The following is a 15,726-nucleotide window of genomic DNA, read 5'->3' as shown; positions in this document are numbered from 1 at the left end:
GATGCAAAGCATTTTTGGACCTCTCATCCTTAACATGAAAAAGATCTAAGGGCTTATGTTCTTTTTAATTTCTTCTTTTCTCCCACAATACCATCCTATAACTGAACATCTAATAAGTGAAAACAAAACACAAGCTTGTTCCTTTAGCTAATAACACTTTCCTCCAACCACTGACTGACTTCCACAAGCATTTGTAGTTGGAACGCTTACTTAGGAAGAGGTTATGAAAGGAAACAGGGATTTGTTCTAATACTGCATTAAATATGCAGAGTTTCAGATTTACACCAACTCTGAGTTTGAATGCCACAATTCGGACGTTGATACCTAAACTGGCTCATTAATGAAGTGGAAACCAAAGATCTACTCTTGGGGTGTTGTGCTTCTGTGCTCTGTTGACTAGATAGAAACAAAAATAAAGATTGCTGAAAATAGTCAACAGATCTGGCAAGAGTTGTGAAGAGCAATCTCAGTTAATTCTTCATGTGTTATACCTCTGCTTAGATCTGAGTTTAGTACTTCAAAGGGTAAAAGCAAAGTGCTGGAGAGACTGAGCAGATCTGGAAGCGTTTTTGCAGAGAAAAACAAAGTTAAGGTTTTGGAACAAGGAAGAGTCACATTGAATTGGAAACATTAATGTTGTTTCTCTCTTCACAGATGCTGCCAGACTTATTGATTTCCTGTAGCACTTTCTACTATTTTATTTCAGATCTCTAGCATCTACAGTACTTTTCTTTTTACTTGAAAGATGAATCTGTATTCTCTTTGCAACTCTGCCTGACCCGCTGAAGTTAGCCGTATTTGCTTGATTTCCAGAATCTGCAATATATTGCAGTTTGGTGTCATGGTAGATACTATTTTGAGTTAACTATAACTACAGCAATGGTGCAAAGCAAACCCACTTTGTACTGATGCTGTAATTATAATGATAATGCAGCTCTTGTGTACTATTAAATTTCCTTTTGATGTAAGTAGTATGGTTTAACCATCTGAAAAGTAAAATTTGGATTGCTGTGAAGCTAGATTTTGCCTGTTGCTGTCTTAAAAAGTAATGAACTGTAGTATCCTGTGATGTGGCACTTTATTTCAAACAATGTGGCTAGAATCTGTTAGTAAGTCACTTTTTTTTTCCATATTGTGTGTTTCAAGGTTTGCCAAAAATGGCTCAAAACCTTTTTTGCGTTCAAAAAGAGAAAGAATGCCAGCAAGATGTTAAGATAACATGTACCATGTTGGCAGTAAATTTCTGGCTTAGTGTGTGTCAGCAGCATGTGCCCCACACTTGGAATTCCACATTATAGCTTGTCAAACTATTCTTCGTAAAATAGTCCCATTTGGTTTCTGCAGAACATGTGTGCTTTTGGATGGCTCTCTTTGGATCTGCCTTCAGTCTAGAGGAATGTTACTTCAGTAGCTACAAAGCCTAGCGTGAATGTTTTAAAGTGCTTTTGAGAGGAGGGGGGAGAAAAGCTAGGTTATTGGAGCCAAAGATTTAATCATTTGTAACGCTTACTCTTTTTTTCCTATATTTAATCAAAACCGTTTGACTTGAAAGCTTCGAGAAAAGAATCTCGATGTTGCAGATAGCTGAAATCCTGCTGTCAAATTCTGAACCAGGGTTTCAAGTTTTAGTGGGGTTTTTTTCCCTATATTAAGGAGAACAATATACCATTTGGGTGTGGTGTACCTTTTCATTTGTTCTAGTCATAGAGATGTGCAGCACAGAAACAGATCCTTTAGTTCAACTTGTCTATGCTGACCAGGTTTCCCAAACTAAGCTAATCCCATTTGCCTGCAATGTTGTAATTGTACCTGCATCTACAATTTCGTCTGGCAGTTCATTCTGCATACGAACCACCCTGTGTGTGTAAAAGTTGCCCTTCAAGTCCTTTAAAATCTTTCCTCTCTCTCCTTAAACCTGTCTTCTAGTTTTGGACTCCCCTACCCTGGGGAAACAATCTTGGTTATTCACCCTGTCCATGCCCCTCATGATCTTATAAACCTCCACAAGGTCACCCCTCAGCCTCCAATGCTCAAGAGAAAAGGACCCCAGCCTGCCAGTTTCTCTCTATAGCTCAAACACTCCAGCCCTGGCAACGTCCTTGTAAATCTTGTCTTAACCCTTTCAAGTTTCACAACATGGTGCAGAATTAATACATCTGGTATACCTCTCTCCTTGTCCCTTCTGTGGACTCACTGGATATTCACTTTGCTTCTATTTAGCTGCTTGTGTCTCTCTGAAATGGTCAACACCTGTCAGATTGAATGAAGATTTTTCACCCTGACCCAAAATAAATTGCACTAACAATTTGAAGTAGATGGCTGGTTTACTGCTACACTTTAGACTCTTTTTGAGCAGCAATTACATACTTGATAGAAGCTAGTTAGTAACATCTAAATTACTTCTAGTAAAAGAAACATTACAGTCAACAGAAAGAGGAGATTTCAATCCGTAACTCCATCATGTGTATTACAAATGCCAGACGACATGATGACACCACCAAGTCTCTAAATAATTTTAGATATAATGCATTGTGCTCTGTGGATTTTTAAACAATTCAATTCATTTTTGGATATAGTGTGCCTTTGGCTTGGTTAGCGCTTATTACTATCCTTATTTGAATAGCTAGCTTTGATTGGGCAGAATGGGATAGATTGCAGTGATCTATCACATAACGTGACAGAGAGTATCTTCACTCTGAAGCTGGGATTCTCCCTCCGGAAGGATGGTGTGCTGGTCATTCCTGCTGAATTTGTCATGGTTGGATGTATCTGTGACAGGCAGAGGGTAAGGATGAAGTCCAGTACCCTCTTTGGTTCTTGCACTACCTACCATATACCTCGTCCAGCAGTTATTTCTTATAAGACTATATCAGCTCGGTCAGTAGAGGTGCTGCTGAGCCTGATGGACATCAATGTCTTCCCCTGGAAGTTCATTACCGACTTTAGTGCTTCCTCCAAGCAGTGTTTAACGTGGAGTTTTTATTAAAACATTCATTCACAGATGAAGGCATCGCTGGCTAAGCTAGCATTTATTGCCCATCCCTAGTTAAGAGTCACCTATAGGTTAGACCAATTAAGGATGGCAGTCTCCTTCCCGAAAGGACAGTATCGGTAAAACCCATCAGGTTCACTAATCAACATTGGATTCATGGTCATCGTTAGATTCTTAATTCCAGACTTCTTCTTAAATTCAAATTTCACCACCTGCTGTGGTGAGATTCAAGCCTGGGTCCCCAGAACATTACCTGGGTCTCTGGATTAACAGTCAAGCAATAATACCACTTAGCTGTTCCCCATACTGGTTATCAACTAATGGAAATGGAGAGGGTACGTGCTAATTAACAGCATGTTTTTGTGCTCATGTCATGAACCTCCTGGGTTATGGAGTCAATGTTGAGGATTCTTGAGGCAACTCCGTCCTGAGTGTATACCATTGTGCCATCACCTCTGCTGGATCTGTTCTGCCAATAGGACAGGATGTAACCAGACCAGGGACATGACATGTAAGGTATGAATCTGTGAGAGTGCTACTTGACTAGGAGAAAGTACGGACTGCAGATGCTGGAGAGTCTGAGTCGACAAGAGTGACGCTGGGAAAACGCAGCAGGTCAGGCAGCATTCAATGAGCAGGAGAGTTGACATTTCAGGCATAAGCCCTTTATCAGGAATGTGTGCTGCGCTTTTCCAGCTCCACTATTTTCGACTGCTGCTTGACTAGTCTTAGTGAGACAGCTCTCCCAATTTTGGCACTAACTCCCATATGTTTGAAAGGAGGACTTTGCATAAACTCTGAATTTACTGCTGTTATTTCTGGTACTTGGATTGATGCCAAGTGATGGTATTTTTTTTGAGATGCTACATTTTTGAGATGCTACATTTTTGAGATGCTACATTTCTGAGATGCTACATTTCTGAGGAGAGTTGAGAGACAGCCATATTGTTGTGCATCTGGAACCACCTGTGTGCCAGGCCAGGTAATAGCAGCAGGATGGCTTCCCAGATGCGTTTTTACAATAACACCAATGGTTTTATAGTCATCAATGATTTTTGTATTGAATTCAACTTTCACCTCCTTATATTGTGGGATTTGAACCCATGTCCCGAGAACATTACCTGGGACTCTGGAATGCTTATTCATCACAACAAACACCATGCTAACACTTCTTCAAATGTAAAACACTTGGCTTGTGAGATTACTAGTGCAGAATAATATATATCTTTGTGTTAATTTTCTCTGTCTTCCTGAAAATGACCTTTCTTTTGGCATAGTTCAGTGGGTACCATAAGCTTCATTGATATGTTGATGTGAGAGTTTAAGCAGGAGTTTTTAGAAGTCTCACAATTGACAGGACTCCTAGCCTTTCTGCATGATGACATATGGACTTTTGTTTTGTTCACTGATGTCTTTAGCTCATGGCTACTGAGGACAGTTCCAGCAGATGAATACACTATCCTGAAGCTTTACACCTGCAATGTTACTCTACTCCTTTAATAATCTCAATAAAATAAAATCCTTGAGAGCTTCCTTATTGGTTCAATCATGTAAAGCAGAAGATTCCAGGTCCTTATAGTCTGTGTTCAGTCAGTTGAGGTCCTTCATATATCTGAGCTTATAATTCTGACCTCTTGAACATCCCAATCGCAATCATGCGCCTTCCATTGCATTAGCCTGGAGCTCTTGTTCTTTTTTTATATCCCCTTCTTCCATGAAGCCTTTTATAACCTATCTCTTTGACCACACTTTAGATCACCTGTGCTACTATCTCTTTGTGACTCCGTGTCATATTCTGGTTTATCATGCTGTTGTGATGCACTGGGAAATGTATTACATTTAAGATGTTATATCAGTGAAATTGTTGAGAGATTTAATCTCCTTACCTGAAAATATCACTGACATGTTTGTGACAGAAGATAAACTGAATTTAGTGTATGAATTCCAGTTAAATTAATGTTTTGTAGGTGAGTACAAGCTATTAATTTAGAGATTATTTGTTTGTATAACTAACCCATGTGTTATGGGCAAATGCCAATCCCTGTCCTAAAAATTTGTTTTGATAATCTTTGGATTATGCACCAGATACAGTCTTTCCTTGCTAACTATGTGAGGCTATCTAGGACCAAAGATTAACAAAGGTTTCAGTGACATAGCATAAGGTGGGTAGAGCAATTTACCCAATCAGTCAGTTATTTAAATTTATTGAGGATCAATTTGTATTGCAATTAGAGCAATAAGTATCTTTTGAGTATCTGCCAATTCAAATAATTGCAAATACATCTTCAGTTCACTTGGTCCATGCCTGCTAATTTTATTTTTATTTCTCCCACTGATACTAATGAGCATGTAGAATATATTCATGGTAGAATGGCCAAGGTGCTCATTACTAAGCAGCTGAAATGAGAAGAGGGTCAGATTTTAGAGCTTTCTTTAATCCTGAGTAATATTGCCACATTGATATTATGTGAATTTGAATCAATTTATGCTAATGCAAAGGGTTGTTGTTATGGAGTAGTATGTTCCTAATTCTGAGCCAGGAGGCCTGGATTCAAGTCCCACCTGCTCCAGAGGTGTGCGTTAGCACCTCTGAACAGGTTGATTAGAAATATTTAAACTGATACAAATGAAATCACATAGCTGCCTGTAATAAATGTTTGCTTCCTCTATTTGAGGAAGGTTCCAACCAGTTGCATTATCTCCATAAGTTCAGTAAATGTTGAAACTTCAAGACTGCTTATTCCGAAAATCGATTGTGGAGAATTAAGCATGACTATCCTCTTCTGAAATATAGTACATTGAAGAAGGCTGTGCTATTTCTTTTCAGCTGTAAATTTCTGAAATTCCAGATCGCACCTATTCTACTTGTATTGTTTGACATTTAAGGTGTTCTTTTGAAATCCTTTCCCTCTTGATGCGTTAAGTACTATGTATGGTAGTGCATGATTGTCATAAGTAAATGATTTGCATGTTAAATCAGTATGCCATTTTTCCATTGTTCAAATGAAAGGCCATCAAAGTGCAACATTAACTCTGTGTTTCTCTCCATAGATGCTGTCTTCCAACTGTGTTTTTCCAACTTCATTGGTTCTTATTTCAGATTTCTAGCATCTGCAGTAATTTGCTTTTGGATTCTTCCACTGTGCTGATTCTTAAAGTTCATATTGATAAATTAGTGTCTTTCAGGGATAGTTTTCCTCTGAGGACATTTGATGACCCTGAAATTAAACTTAGTTCCAGGTGCCTGAGTGTTTTTTCAATTCCACAGCTGAAAAAGTGAATTGCAGCTTCAAGAGATGAATGACACAGACAATTCAGTTCAATTAGATTTACCATGAGTATTAAATCCAGCCTGAAATATGAAAATTGAAAAAACTAATTTGATTCCTTCTCTGGAAAATTTAAACTGAAAATTATCAGTTTCACATATTATACGGAGAAAATTATAGCAAATGCTGTTGAAGAGAAAGATGTAGAACTTTACGATGTTTGAAATTGAGTTTGATTTTATCTTCATGTTTTTAAAAGGGCATTAATTTGTTGCTCGTTGAGTTGGTCAGGTTATTCTAAATTTCCATTTAATGCTGGATCAAAACTTTCATGATGTAGTTTTTGAATTCCTTGCTTTTACATGAAGTTCTTTGTTGCCTGCAGAAATTAATTTGCCCAGGGTGTTGGTTGAGTCAGGGAGTCCTTTCTACAGCTTTGCTATATCTCTCTGCCTGCCTGGTGCCTTTAACTCATGACAGAAAAGGTGCATTTATATTGCACCTTTTGTGATCTTCAATGTTTGAAAGGAATTTAGTCTCTTCAATACTTTTCAAATGTCACTGTTGTAGTACTAACACTGAATCCTAAGGGATTATAGACATTAAATTCATAGAGGTGGGAAACAAATATTGCAGAGGGATTAGAGAGACTTAAATTTATTAGTTATAAAACCTTTCTCTAATTTGTACAATGTTAACCATGCTAAATTCATTTGAAGTGGGAAGAGAAGTACAGTCTGTGGAGGTTTATAGATAGCAAATATATGTTTGAATATTAAATATCCAATTTATTGTACCCATGTAACTGAGTTCACGAGTAGAATTTTACTTTATTAAAAAAAATTATCAAATTAGCACTTTTATTGCCTATACAATAAAATGTCTGACATCTGTCAGACATTGAAAGTAGTGCAAGTTTGATTGCAGTGTAAATTGGGAGAAATCCTATTGCTTGTGAACTGTATTAGATGTAATGACCAAGACACAAGTCCAGTGAGACCAGATGACTGTCTAGAACTATTGAACGACAGTTGTTGTCATGTACACAGTAGGAATTTGTTCTGTTTTGGGTTCAGCAGACATCCCATTTTGACTAATACAAGTAAGCCCTTGGGCAGTAAGCTAATTTTCTGCTTGTGACTCCATACGACATTACCATGTGTTTGTCAGCAATGGATCCATTCCCACTTTTTCCTTCAAAAGCACATGAATTGTAGGGTAGCAGAAACTATATGCTATGTGTTTCTTCTATTCCTGGCCAGATTAATCACTGCAGCCCAGATTTAGAATTGCCTGCATATTCTTGCTGCTGATCCCCTGTGGCTGTCCATGTTGATTTGTGTTTCCAGTGTACATCAGCAGGGTTTGCAATGCCTTCGCAAAGGTGACAGCTTGTCATTCATATTGACTGTTGCTGAACGATCACTGAGACTCTAGAATGCCTCAAGGTTTTCACTGATTTAATTGACAGCTCACAACATCCTGGTGAAGCTTAGCTGTTACATTCCCTACCTTTTGTAATTACTTAATTTATGGAACTGAAAAAAAATCATGTAAACTGAGTTACATGCTTGCACAGTTTCCTTTAGGTCAGAATGCTGATCATTCTTTTTCAAACCTCAGTTCAAAGACTGCAGTAGTGGTATCAATATGAAAGTGAATATCTCATGCTTAGTGAACTTGCATGTTCTGGATCACCAATGAATGAATTTTTCAGATCATCTGTACGGATAACCTTCATTTTTGCCAAATTACTGTTTGTAACATAGCAACTATAAATTTTGTTTTTGCAAAATAAATCTCGAGGTAAATATTACAGAATGACTTCCAATGAGCTGTACTTTGGTAGGGGGGGGACAAGATCAAATCTTTAAAAATTCAGAATTTTCCTACTCTGGCACTTCTGACATCCTTGAATATTTGAGTGAGCAGTCATAATAATCTATTAACAGAATTATCTCAGAGCTGGGCAAGTCTGGTAATAATCTCACCAAAATGATTAATTGCAGTGGCTGGGTAAATGGAAAAAGCCTCTGGGGTTGGAACATGCTTTGCAATTATGTTTTTTTAAAAAAAAGTTGGATATTGGAAGTATCACATCCACTAAAGTGGGGAGTGTTTTTCCCCTTTTATAAGGGGGATTCTGAGAGAAGCATGTTTTCTTATGTTTCCTGTGATGTTTGTTCAAAATTATTTTCATGCGGTTTGCATCTGTTTCTACTGAATAATCTGAATGAATGACTATGTCACAAATGCCTGGAATGGAAACATTACTGAACAAGAACATGCTTCAGAATATAAAATTCTGCACCACAAAAGGAGACATGTTTGTGCCAGCCCTCTGAAAGCTTCTGCCGAGAGAATAAAAAGTCTTCTATTTCTGTATTGCCTTTCATGAGCACCAAACATCTCAAAGCACTTTACAAGCAATAGAATATATCTGAAGTGTAGCCACTGTTGGAATGTGGGAACAATGATGGGCAATTTGCACACAGCAGGCTCCCACGAGCATTAATGTGGTGACTCGTTTTTATGATATTGATTGATAGCTTAATATTGGTAAAGACTCTTGCCCTGCTCTTCAAAATAATAAAGGGATTTTTACACCCCAGAGGGGAAAAGGAATATTGATTTAAAATCTTGTACAAAAGATGACATCTGTCCACCAGTGCAGCATTGCTTCAGTGTTGCCCTTTGGTGTCACCCCTCATTTTTGTGCTTAACTCCTGGAGTGGTACTTGAACTCTCAACACACCAATTTGGAGGCAAGAGTGCTGCTATCTGAGCCTTGCTTATATTACAGGATGATGCTTGCCTCCAACTCCATCACTTCCACACAGTACTTGGATTTTTTTTTTATTATTTCCAAATATTTCTGTACTTGCCTTAGTATACATTTTCTTTCTATTTGTGTCCGTTCAACCAAGTTTGGGTCTTTTTTTTATTTTATATAATCAAACTAAATACTAAATTAACCAGCCCATTGTGTCCAAGTTGACGCTTGGAAAGAGCGAAAGTACCAGTCCCTATCCTTTGCTGTTTGTCCTTAAACCTGTTCATTTTATACCTTCAAATCTTTATCAAATTTCATTTAGATTCTATTAAATCCATTTTCGTGTTTCAAGTATTGCATTCTAGATCAACATAATAATACACAGTGCAAAGAAAAATGATTTCCTCATTGACTCTGCTTCCTTCACCAACTACCCTAAATTTATATTCCCAACTTTGCCATTTAAAACGTTGATTTTACTACTTTTTGCAACTAGTTGTGGTCTTCAATGCAGTGCAGACAACATGCTTACTGACTTTCAAAGGGTGGTGAAGGCAGATTCAGTAACAGTATTCAAAAGAGAATTAAATAAGTATTTCGTGAATACTTGAAGTGAAATACTTAGAGGGCCATGCGAAAGCACTCAGGAATGGAATTTATTGGATAGCTCTATTATAAAGCTAACATGGACAAAATGGGCTGACTGGCCTCTTCCATGACACATCATTCTGTGATTATATGTAATTGCTGTCCCAACACTGAAACTTAGGGAACAATGGGTTAGCTCAGTTGCCTGGATGGCCGGACACTCTGAAACTGAGGTTACCATGAAGTTCTCTACCTTTCCCCTTGCTTGACATGCAGTGACCCTTGGATTAAACACTACTAGTTTTGTCTTTCTAATGAGAGCCATGATGTGGAGGTGCTGGTGTTAGACTCGGATGGACATGGTCAGGTGAAGTGACGGAGGAGCTGCCTTCTGACAGCATGTGATTTCAAATAAACCTGTTGGACTATAACCTGGTGTTGTGTGACTTCTGACTTTCTCCTCTGGTTCTATGGTAACTTTACATTTTACTTAGGCAACATACTTGCTGCACTCCAGTCTAAAAATATCTTTTGATCATAGTCTTCTGCTCTTCAAGCAATTTCGTATTCCTCCAGTTAGCATACATTTTAATATTATGTACTTACCTTAGGCTTATCAGAACTAATGGTTTTTGTAATCTGCCTAATTCAGCAAATCAATTAATTCATTATTTCTCTATTGTTAGGCACAGTTGGCTTGAAATGTGTGCAGTCAGACCTTAAATTACTTGTTACAAAGAAAACTACAGCTTAGGAACAGGCCTTTGGCCCACCAAGCCTGCACTAACATATTAAACCTCTTGCCTCCACATAGTCCATATATCTGTATTCATGTATCTGTTAAGATGCTCTTAAATATTGATATTGTATTTGCTTCTGTCACCACCTCTGCAGCACATTCCAAGCACTTACGACCCACTCTGTAAACAAAACTTGCTTCTCACATCTTGTTTACACTTTTCCCCCTCTATGTCCCCTTGTAATTGATATTTCTACCCTGGGAAAAAGACTCTAATTATCCATTCTAACCATGCCTCTCATAATTTTGTAATCTTCTCTCAGGTCACCGCTCAGCCTCTGACATGCGAGTGAAAATAAACCAAGTTTATCCAATTTCTCCTCATTCCTAAGACCCTCCAAACCAGGCAACATCCTGGTAAACCATTTATGTACCCTCTCCAAAACCTCCACTAGCAAAAAAGGTTGTGTGGTGACCAGAACTGTACGCAATATTCCAAATGTGACCTTTATACAGCTGCAGCACGACTTGCCAATCTGTGCCCTAGTTGATGAATCCAAGTATGCAATATGCTGCCTTGATAACCTTATCCGCGTATGTTGCCGTTTTTGGGGAACTGTGGACCCGTACACCTAGATCTCCCAATATTAATGCTTCTAAGGATTCTGCAGTCATTGTATACTCTCCTCTTGCATTAGACCTCCTAAAATGTATCACTTCATATTTGTCAAAACTAAATTGTATCTGCCATTTCTCTGCCCAAATCTTCACCCTGTCTATCTCCTGCTGTATCCTCTGGCAATCCTTCTCACCATCTATAGTTCCCCCAATCTTTCTGTCATCAGCAAAGTTACTAATCGGATCACGTTCTCCTCCAAATTATCAATATATATTAGAAATAACAGGGTCCCAACACTGATTCCTGCAGATCACCAGTGGTCACAGATCTCCAGTTCTACATAATTTTCTTTCTACCTTTCTAAGTTTTATTGCTTTCCTGCTGCCGCAGGGTGTCACAGAGAAGTAATAATTTAGTATTTTCATATGTTTTGAAGTTTTGCTGTTGCTCTTACCTGACGAGTGAAGTTAAGGATTTTTGTACATGCAATGGTTAAATATTGAAACTCTTCTACAATGGTTGAAAGTTAATGGTGATGTTAATTGTGGTCAGTCATTTTTACATTTGAAGTTGTGATAAATGTTTGTTAATCAAATTCACGAAGGATAATTGGATAAAGACAGAAGTATGTAGTTCGATCACAGATCAGCCATGTTCTTATTGAATTGCAGAAAAGGCTCAAGGGCTAAATGACCTATTTCTGTTGCCTGGATTATTCTGCTGCCTTATGGCATATGGAGTTTACTTCTGTCTCAAAAGGTAGAGCTGCTAGACTTTATTGAATTTTGAACCTTGAGCTCAGTCTGCCATTTAATAAGATCATAGGTCATGGCTCCTGTAATTGTGGCCTCCACCTGCTTTTTCATACTTAACCCAATGTCCTTTTTGACTCCCTTGTTCATCAGGAATCTACGGACATCTGTCTTCTCCAGACTGTTTCTGGAAAAGACAGTTCCCCAGAACACAATCTCTTGGGAGAAAACTTTCTCCTCCTCCTCCTCTCCCTCTTAAATGGAAAACCCCATTTCTGTTTAACTGTGTTGCCTAGTTCTAGTTTTTTCCCACAAGGAGATTCTGTCCTGTTGAGTCCCTTCAGGATCATATGTTTCAAGAGGATCCTGTCTCATTCTTCTATACTCTAATGGATGCAGACCTAAACTGTCTAAACTTTGCTCATGAGATAGTTCACTCATCCCAGGAATCAGTCAAGGGCGTCTTCTTTGCATTGCTTTTAATGCAATTGTGTTCTTAAATATGGTGATCAAAACTGAGCACAGCACTCTAGAAATTGTCTCACCAAAGCCCAGTATGACTGTAGCAAATCCTACCCAATTTTGTGTTCTATTCCCTTTACAAAAACTATAATCATTCATTTACCTTTCTAATCACTTGCAATACCTGCATACTAACTTTTGAAGATTTGGGTTCCCCGATATCCAGATTCCCCTGAATTTCTGAATTCTAACATCACTTCCCATTTAAAAAAGTATACTACTTTTCTATTCTTCCCGGCAAGTGGAAAGGTTGGAATTTCTGTCATTAGATTCTATTTGCATCCCTTGTAGATTCCCTGTTGCAAGAACTTTGGATGGAAATTCAGCTTGGATGGTGCCACAGTGAGTCCAGTGGTGCTAATTGAGATGGGCAGTCTAACTGACAGTTGAAACATGGTTGTCTATTCTGCGTTTACTGTTTAAAGTGAAATTCTACCTAATGATTATGTCGCCTGTTTTCTGCCACTGGTTTTCCACTGTTTTCCATGTTGGAACTTTGAAAATACGGGGAGGTAAAGATATATATAATGTGGAAACTTTGTAAATTTTGTGTGAAGCAAAAAATTGAAAATTCTGGAAGAACTCCAGGTAGCATCACTGGAGAAAATAGAATCACTAATGATTTGACTGTAGATCCTTAAAGTCTTCTCTTATCCATTGTTTGGCTGAACTTTCCCGGTTGGGCTAAATGATGTTTGTACAGCCATACAAACAGCAGTTTTCACTTTCTTTTCAATGCCTTTTTTTCTAAACTGTTTACAGATTATTAGCCTTTGCAGGGAATAAGTATTTCTGGCTCTTGGTTTCTTCCCGTTCACCTTGACCTTCCATTTTATCCATTCCTTTAAATAGTTTCATTTATCTACGCATTCTAGTTCTACTGAGGAAACTACTTCAGCACTTTTTTTTCCTCTTTGACTGACCTCTATATTACTTTAATATAATTTTATATTTTTGATTGATTTCCAGCATTCTTCTTGAATTCCATGACTAGGGAAAACATTTTAAGATGCTCAACACTCATGTAAAATAGACAAGTCATAGGTCTGTCAGTATTAGTGATAATAATGGAAAATTTGAGGCGATCAATTTAAAAATGCAGCACAATATAAACTGGTCTTTTAAAAGTATATATTTATGTAATCCTCGATTTTCCATAATTTCTGATTGTAAGTAATATATTTTTTTTCTTCATGTTTTATCCTATTCTTTTCCCCTTTTTTAATTGAAATGCACTGTTGGTTACTTCAGGTGTTGGGAATTGTCCCCCAATTACTGGGAAAAACCTATGAAAATTATTTTTATTGTCATTCCAACAAATTCATTCTGTATTGCTGATAATTCACTCAAACAACACCAAATCTTTGGTTTGAATTTAAAACAAACACTGCAGATTCTGCAATATGATTGTAAAAGCAGAAATGCAGGCAAATCTCAGATTGAGCAGCATCTGTGGAGAGAGAGGCACTATTAACATTTTAGCTCAGCGATCTTTTATCAGAGTTTTTACTTCATTGAAATACAGATGCACAATCCTTTATCTGAAATGCTTAGGACCAGCTGTTTTTCGGAATTCAGAATTTTTCGAATTTCAGAATAAGTGACAGTTTGATGGTGAAATTTTGAAAAATCCAACCGGACATGCAGACTCACTATGTAAAACTAGACTTGAGACAGAATTGAGGCTTGTCAGTGCTGGGCCACATCCCCCACATTGCATCTGGGTGACATGCCTCGAGTGGGTGTCGACTTGGGTTAACTGTTTGCACACCAAATAACCTTGTTAATGGAAAAAAAAGTCACAAAAAGTCCTTCGGACTTAGGAGCTTTTCTGATTTTCGGGATTTCGAATAAAGCGTTGTCTACCTGTACTAACTGTTTCTCATTTTACAGATGCCATCAGAATGAATAATCATGAATAGATTTCTAATGAAATAAGCATTGGGAGCAAAACTTCTGCTGACCACATTAGGGAGACTTTAGAAAATGAACAACTTGTATTTTTACAGTACCCGTATCATGGATTCATGTTGTTACAGAATAATTTATAGTCAATGAATTACTTCTGATGTGCAGTATGTAGATTAACATGGCAGACTGACTACATACTGCAAGGTCCCATAAACAGTGCATCAATGAATAGGCAATTGATGGTGTTTTGGGAATATTATAAGAAAGATATTAGCTATTAGAGAACTTTTTATTGCTTTGAGAACTGACATTGTTTCATTTTAATGCCCACAACAGTGGGCAGACTGATTAGCTCGTCTGAAAGTAGTCCTGGTTACTAGACCTATGTTCTGACCCTATTTGATGTCAATTCTTGCAACCACACATGTCACCCTGCATATCTTGCCCAGTTTTTTGATTGCCTCACCCCTGTCTTTTTCTTTAATCTCTCCCAACTCTTCACTCACTCAGTAGCCACTTGGACATATTTACATTGCCCTTCCTTTCTCCCATCCTTCCCTTTTTGCCAGTGAAAATCACAATGAGATGGTTAGATATCTCCTTCTACAAGAAGATCTTTGCTTGGCCTTCATATTACCTGTGATCTGTCAGTGTAAGCTTGGCTACTGTCTTATTCCTGCTGTTAAAATACTGAACTGCTGTCTTGGTCAATGAGTAACCACAATACCTATAAAAGTGTCTTTATCATAAGACTGTTGATGCTGAAAAGCAGCATTGCTCTCCCTACTACTGAATGCCTAACATCATGCATCAGCCTTTGAACTGCATTGAGAACTGTTTTATTGACAAATGTTTAATTTTATTACTACTGTATATTGTGACAGGCTATCATCAGGCAACTGAAATATTGTAAACAGTCATAGAATGATAAATTATGTCACATATAAACTGTGCATGCTAATTTAGTTGTTCTGAGAGATTTTTATTTAGGGGTCCTGTAGCAATCTGTTTTCTTAAATTCAAACATTATCTGTAAGCTACTATGCAAACCAATGGATGTCTATTGAATCCTGGTTTCAATAACAAGTTGTTAGTTTGCAGTAACTAAGATAGGAGCTTTTTTTTTTTGCAGCTTACTTGAGGAACAAATCTTAAAATATTATTATTTGCATAAGGTGCTTTTAATCATTTGAAATTATTAAATGTGTAAAATGTGTATTTGTCTTTTTTTCCTTAAAAAAACATTGGTCATGGAATGTCTGTTGAAGTGGGCACCATTTGCTATGATAGCAATGTGAATTTATTAGAGTACCTTGCAAATAAATACATCTTAGAGGGTCTTAAGTTCTGAATATTGAAATACTAACTGGAGTTGGCCATATTTTGTAAAACTATTAAATGTATGTAAGATGCCACAGAATGTATCATACGTATATAAATTGTTTTATTTTGTGTACATGGAAAAATATAATTTGGCAATTGGAAGCTAATGGTCATCATATTAGTTTCTGGCAATAGCATGCATCATTTTAATCCTTCATTTCTGTGAGGTATCATGTTT

General features: G+C 37.5%; 1 protein-coding gene across 1 annotated transcript in view; it reads left to right on the top strand.

Moving 5' to 3' along the window:
- lrp6 (low density lipoprotein receptor-related protein 6) overlaps window positions 1–15,726 on the top strand; it is a 188,196-nt gene that overhangs the window by 69,981 nt on the left and 102,489 nt on the right. The gene's annotated exons all lie outside the window — the stretch shown is intronic.

The sequence above is a fragment of the Chiloscyllium plagiosum genome, unplaced genomic scaffold, assembly GCF_037043375.1.
Source record: "Chiloscyllium plagiosum isolate Xiang-an unplaced genomic scaffold, Cpla_swu_hap1 HiC_scaffold_19, whole genome shotgun sequence".
Classification (NCBI taxonomy): Eukaryota; Metazoa; Chordata; class Chondrichthyes; order Orectolobiformes; family Hemiscylliidae; genus Chiloscyllium; species Chiloscyllium plagiosum.
The sequence above is the reverse complement of the archived record's forward strand: the minus strand, read 5'-3'. Positions and strand labels throughout refer to the sequence as shown.